The following is a 6,036-nucleotide window of genomic DNA, read 5'->3' as shown; positions in this document are numbered from 1 at the left end:
AAGCTCAATGAGCTCACAATGAGCTACGAGAAACTACAGGGAAGCTACAATGAACTCAATGAAAACTACATCAGCATAAAAAAGGAAATAGAAACTATCAACAAGGGCCAAGAGGAAATGAAGAATACAATCTCTGAAATGAAGAACACAGTAGAAGGAATGAAAAGCAGGATCGATGAAGCAGAAGATCGGATCAACGAGCTAGAGGACAAAATAGAAGAAAACACCCAGAAAGAGCAAGAAAGGGAAAAGAGGCTCAGAAAGAATGAAGAGGGATTAAGAGAAATGCAAGACAATATGAAACGTAATAACATCCGTATAATAGGGATACCAGAAGGAGAAGAAGAACAAGGGATAGAAAACCTAGTTGAACAAGTGATGATGGAAAACTTCCCTAATTTGATGAGAGAAAAAGTCACACAAACACAGGAAACACAGAGAGTCCCAATCAAGAGGAACCCAAGGAGGCCCACCTTAAGACACACCATAATTAAAATGGCAAAATTTCAAGACAAAGAGAGAATCTTAAAGGCAGCAAGGGAGAAGAAGGAAGTAACATACAAGGGGGCCCCAATAAGGCTAACAGCTGACTTCTCAATGGAAACACTCCAAGCCAGAAGAGAATGGCAAGAAATAATCCAAGTAATGAGAACCAGAGGCCTGCGACCACGACTACTTTACCCAGCAAGGCTCTCAATTAAGATAGAAGGCCAAATAAGAAGCTTCTCAGACAAAAGAAGTCTAAAAGAATACACCTCCACCAAACCAGCTCTGCAAGAGCTACTGAAGGGACTGCTTTAAGGAAAGAAAGGAAAAGAGAGAGTGAGAGAGGATCACACGTACATAAAAGGCAATGAATAAGTACCTATCAATAATAACCTTAAACGTAAATGGACTAAACGCTCCAATCAAAAGACATAGAATAGCTGATTGGATAAGAAAACATGACCCACACATATGCTGTCTACAAGAGACCCACCTCAGGATAAAAGATCTGCACAGGTTGAAAGTGAAGGGCTGGAAACAAATTTTCCAAGCAAATGGACAGGAAAAAAAAGCCGGGGTAGCAATACTCATATCTGACAAAATAGACTTCCAAAGAAGATCCATAAAGAGAGACCCAGAAGGTCATTTCATAATACTCAAGGGAAGAATTCACCAAGAAGACATAAATATAGTAAATATATATGCACCCAACATAGGAGCACCTAAATACATAAAGAAAATCTTAGAGGACTTCAAGAAAGATATGGACAGCACCACAATTATTGTGGGAGATTTTAACACCCCTCTATCAAAAATGGACAGATCTTCCAAACAAAACATCAACAAAGATATTGTGGCATTAAACAATACCCTAGACGAACTGGGCTTTACTGATATTTACAGAACCCTCCATCCCAAAAAAGCTAAATACACATTTTTTTCAAATGTACATGGAACATTTTCAAAGATTGACCACATGATAGGACACAAAACAAGCCTCAACAATTTCAAAAAAATTGAAATCATACCAAGCAATTTCTCGGATCACAAGGGACTGAAACTAGAAACCAACCACAAGATAAAAAACCCAAAACACTCAAATTCATGGAGATTAAACAGCATGCTATTAAACAATGAATGGGTCAACAATGATATTAGGGAAGAAATCAAACGGTTTTTGGAAACAAATGAAAACGAACTCACAACAACCCAAAACTTATGGGACACAGCCAAGGCAGTCCTGAGAGGGAAGATCATAGCGATACAGGCCCACCTAAAAAAGTTAGAAACATTTCAAACAAACAACCTAACCCTACGTCTACAAGAACTCGAGGAACAACAACAAAGACAGCCCAGAGCAAGCAGAAGGAAGGAAATAACCAAGATCAGAGCAGAATTAAATGACATAGAGACCAAAAGCACAATTCTAAAGATCAATGAATCCAAGAGTTGGTTCTTTGAAAAGATAAACAAAATTGACAAGCCTTTAAGCAGACTCATCAAGAAAAAAAGAGAGAAAACCCAAATAAACACAATCAGAAATGAAAGAGGAGAGATTACAACAGATACCACAGAAATACAAAGGATTGTAACAAATTACTACAAAGAGCTGTATGCCAAGAAATTTGAAAACCTAGATGAAATGGACAAATTTCTAGAAAAATATAACCTTCCAAAACTCAATAAAATGGAAGCAGAAAGCCTGAACAAACCAATAACAGCAAAAGAAATTGAAGCAGTAATCCAAAAACTCCCAACACACAAAAGCCCTGGACCAGATGGTTTCACAGGAGAATTCTACAAAGCATTTAAGGAAGAACTAACACCTATCCTTCACAGACTATTTCAAAAAATCCAAAAAGATGGAAGACTCCCAAACTCTCTTTATGAGGCCAACATCACCTTAATTCCAAAACCAGATAAAGACACAACAAAGAAAGAAAACTACAGGCCAATATCGCTGATGAACATTGACGCTAAAATCCTCAACAAGATACTGGCACACCGCATCCAACAGTACATTAAGAAGATCATACACCATGACCAAGTTGGATTCATTCCAGGTATGCAAGGATGGTACAATATATGCAAATCAGTAAATGTAATACATCACATAAACAAAAGCAAAGACAAAAACCACATGATCATATCAATAGATGCAGAAAAAGCATTTGATAAGGTACAGCACCCATTTATGATAAAAACACTCAGTCAAGTGGGAATAGAGGGAGCATTCCTCAACATAATAAAGGCCATATATGAGAAACCTACAGCCAACATTATACTCAATGGGCAAAAAAAAATTAAAATCTTTTCCACTAAGAACAGGAACAAGACAAGGATATCCACTTTCACCACTTCTATTCAATATAGTACTGGAAGTTCTAGCCACAGCAATCAGACAAGAAAAAGAAATAAAAGGAATCCAAATCAGAAAGGAGGAAACAAAACTGTCACTGTTTGCAGATGACATGATAGTGTACATAGAAAATCCTATAGACTCCACCAAAAAACTGCTTGACCTAATAAATGAATTTGGTAAAACAGCGGGATACAAAGTCAATATCCAGAAATCAAAGGCATTTCTGTACACCAACAATGAAACAGCAGAAACAGAAATCAAGAAAAAAATCCCATTTGAAATAGCAAAAAGGAAAATAAAATACCTAGGAATAAACCTAACCAAAGAGATAAAAGACCTGTATTCAGAAAACTACATAGCACTGAGGAGAGAAATCAAGGAAGACACAAACAAATGGAAACATATACCGTGTTCATGGATTGGAAGAATTAATATCATTAAAATGTCCATACTACCAAAAGCAATTTACACATTCAATGCAATACCTATTAAAATACCAATGGCATATTTCACAGACATAGAACAAACACTTCAACAATTTATATGGAACCATAAACGACCCCGAATAGCTGCTGCAATTTTGAGAAAGAAGAGTAAAGTAGGAGGGATCACAATACCTGACACTGAGCTATACTACAAGGACACTGTAATCAAAACAGCCTAGTACTGGCATAAAAACAGGCACATAGACCAATGGAACAGAACAGAGAGCCCAGAAATAAACCCAAGCCTCTATGGTCAATTAATATTTGACAAAGGAAGCAGCAACATAAAATGGAATAAAAATAGCCTCTTCAACAAATAGTGTTGGGAGAACTGGACAGCTACGTGCAAAAAAATGAAACTCGAGCACCAACTTACACCTTATACAAAAATAGATTCAAGGTGGATAAAAGACTTAAATATAAAGCGTGACACCATTAAAGTCCTAGAAGAGAACGTAGGTAGGAAAATCTCAGATATTTCACGCAGAAACTTTTTTACTGACTTGTCTCCTAGAGCAAGGGACATAAAGGAAAGAATAAACAAATGGGACCTCATCAAAATTAAAAGCTTTTGCACAGCTAAGGAAAACAGTATCAAAATTAAAAGAGAACCAACTGTATGGGAAAACATATTTGCTAATGATACCTCAGACAAGGGTTTCATCTCCAAAATATATAAAGAACTTACATGACTCCACTCTAAGAAGACAAGTAACCCAATTAAAAAATGGGCAAAGGACTTGAACAGACACTTCTCCAAGGAGGACATACAGAAAATCCAAAGACACATGAAGCAATGCTCAATATCGCTAGCCATCAGAGAGATGCAGATTAAAACCACAATGAGATACCACTTCACACCAGTCAGAATGGCCATCATAAACAAAGCAACAAACAACAAGTGTTGGAGAGGATGTGGAGAAAGGGGGTCCCTAGTGCAATGTTGGTGGGACTGCAGACTGGTACAACCATTATGGAAAGCAGTTTGGAACTTCCTGAGAAAACTAAAAATGGATCTGCCTTTTGACCCAGCAATTCCATTGCTGGGACTCTATCCTAAGAACACTAAAACACCAATACAAAAGAACCTTTGCACCCCGATGTTCATAGCAGCACAATTTACAATAGCTAGGTGCTGGAAGCAACCTAGATGCCCATCAGTAAATGAATGGATCAAAAAACTATGGTACATTTACACAATGGAATTCTATGCAGCAGAAAGAAAGAAGGAGCTCATACCCTTTGCAACAGCATGGATGGAGCTGGAAAGCATTATGCTAAGTGAAACAAGCCAGGCAGTGAAAGACAAATACCACATGATATCACCTTTAACAGGAATCTAAACAACAAAACAAAACAAAAAACTAGCAAAATATAACCAAAGACACTGAAATAGGGGATAGTCTGACAGTGGCCAGAGGGGAGAGAAGAGGGAATTTCAGGGGGGAATGGGTAGGGATTACAGGAACAAATTTGGAGGACACATGGACAAAAACTAGGGGTGGGGGGTAATGGGGGGAAGGGGGGAGGGTTGGGTGGATGGGCTGGAATGGGAGTAGGGGGCAGAAAACTGTACTTTTTCCGTCAAGATGGAGGAATAGGTGGATGCACCGTACCTCCTCATACAACCAAGATTAGAAAACCAATAATTTACAACAATAATTTACTATCAGAATAACACCCAGATCCGGCAGAGGATTTATCTGAATGGAAGTCGGGCAGCCAAGAAGTTGAAGTAGACGCGTTCATCCGGACTGGTAGGAGAAGACAGCCGGGCGGGCGCGGGGCTGGCTCAGGTCGGCGGCACGCGGAGGTGGGGGAAGGTTTGGCGTGAAATCGGTGCAAAAGCCATCCGGGGCGCGTAAGAAGGCAGCGGTGATCCCTGAGTACGCAAGCTGCGGCTGGCAGACCCAGAGGGGCAGCGATTGTGGACCAGGGCTGAACTCGCGGCCCGGAAGCCCAGACAAGGGTCTGAGTCCAGGGGAACAGAACTACTGCCATTGTTTTCTCCCGCCCCGCCCCCACATATAACGTCACAATCTAGCGACCGGGGTGCCCAGCCCGGTGAGCACCTAAGGCTCCGCCCCCCACCGTAACAAGAGCAACCAGACCGGAAAAAAAAAAAAAAAGGAGAGACAGGGGAAAAAAAAATATGTTTTCAACAGAGCAGATCAGTCCCCCAGGACTCATCCTTTTGAGCGACCAAGAATTAGCCAATCTATCAGATGCGCAGTTCAAAACACTGGTGATCAGAAAGCTCACGGAACCGGTGGATTTTGGACGAAATCTAGATGAAAGAATGCAGATTACCATAAAACAGATGCAGGAAGACACGCGGAGGAGAGCCAATAGTGAAAGGAAGGAATATGAGTCTCAAAACAATACAGTGGACCAGAAGGAAGATACAATCAACCAAGCAGGAAAGCACGATGAAATAAGAATTCAAAAAATTGAGGAAAAGATTAAGAGCATCCAAGACACCTTTAAACGTACCAATATCCGAATTATAGGGGTACCAGAATCGGAAGGGGAAAAGCAACAGATTGAGCATGTATTTGAACAAATAATAAAGGAGAACTTCCCCAATCTGGCAAAGGGAACAGTCTTCCAAGAAATCCAAGAAGCTCAGAGAGTCCCAAAGAAGTTGGACCCAAGAAGAAACACACCAAGGCACATCATCATTACATTAGCCAAGGTAAAAAC

Source organism: Phyllostomus discolor, chromosome 6, assembly GCF_004126475.2.
Source record: "Phyllostomus discolor isolate MPI-MPIP mPhyDis1 chromosome 6, mPhyDis1.pri.v3, whole genome shotgun sequence".
Lineage (NCBI taxonomy): Eukaryota > Metazoa > Chordata > Mammalia > Chiroptera > Phyllostomidae > Phyllostomus > Phyllostomus discolor.
Note: the sequence above shows the minus strand (reverse complement) of the source record.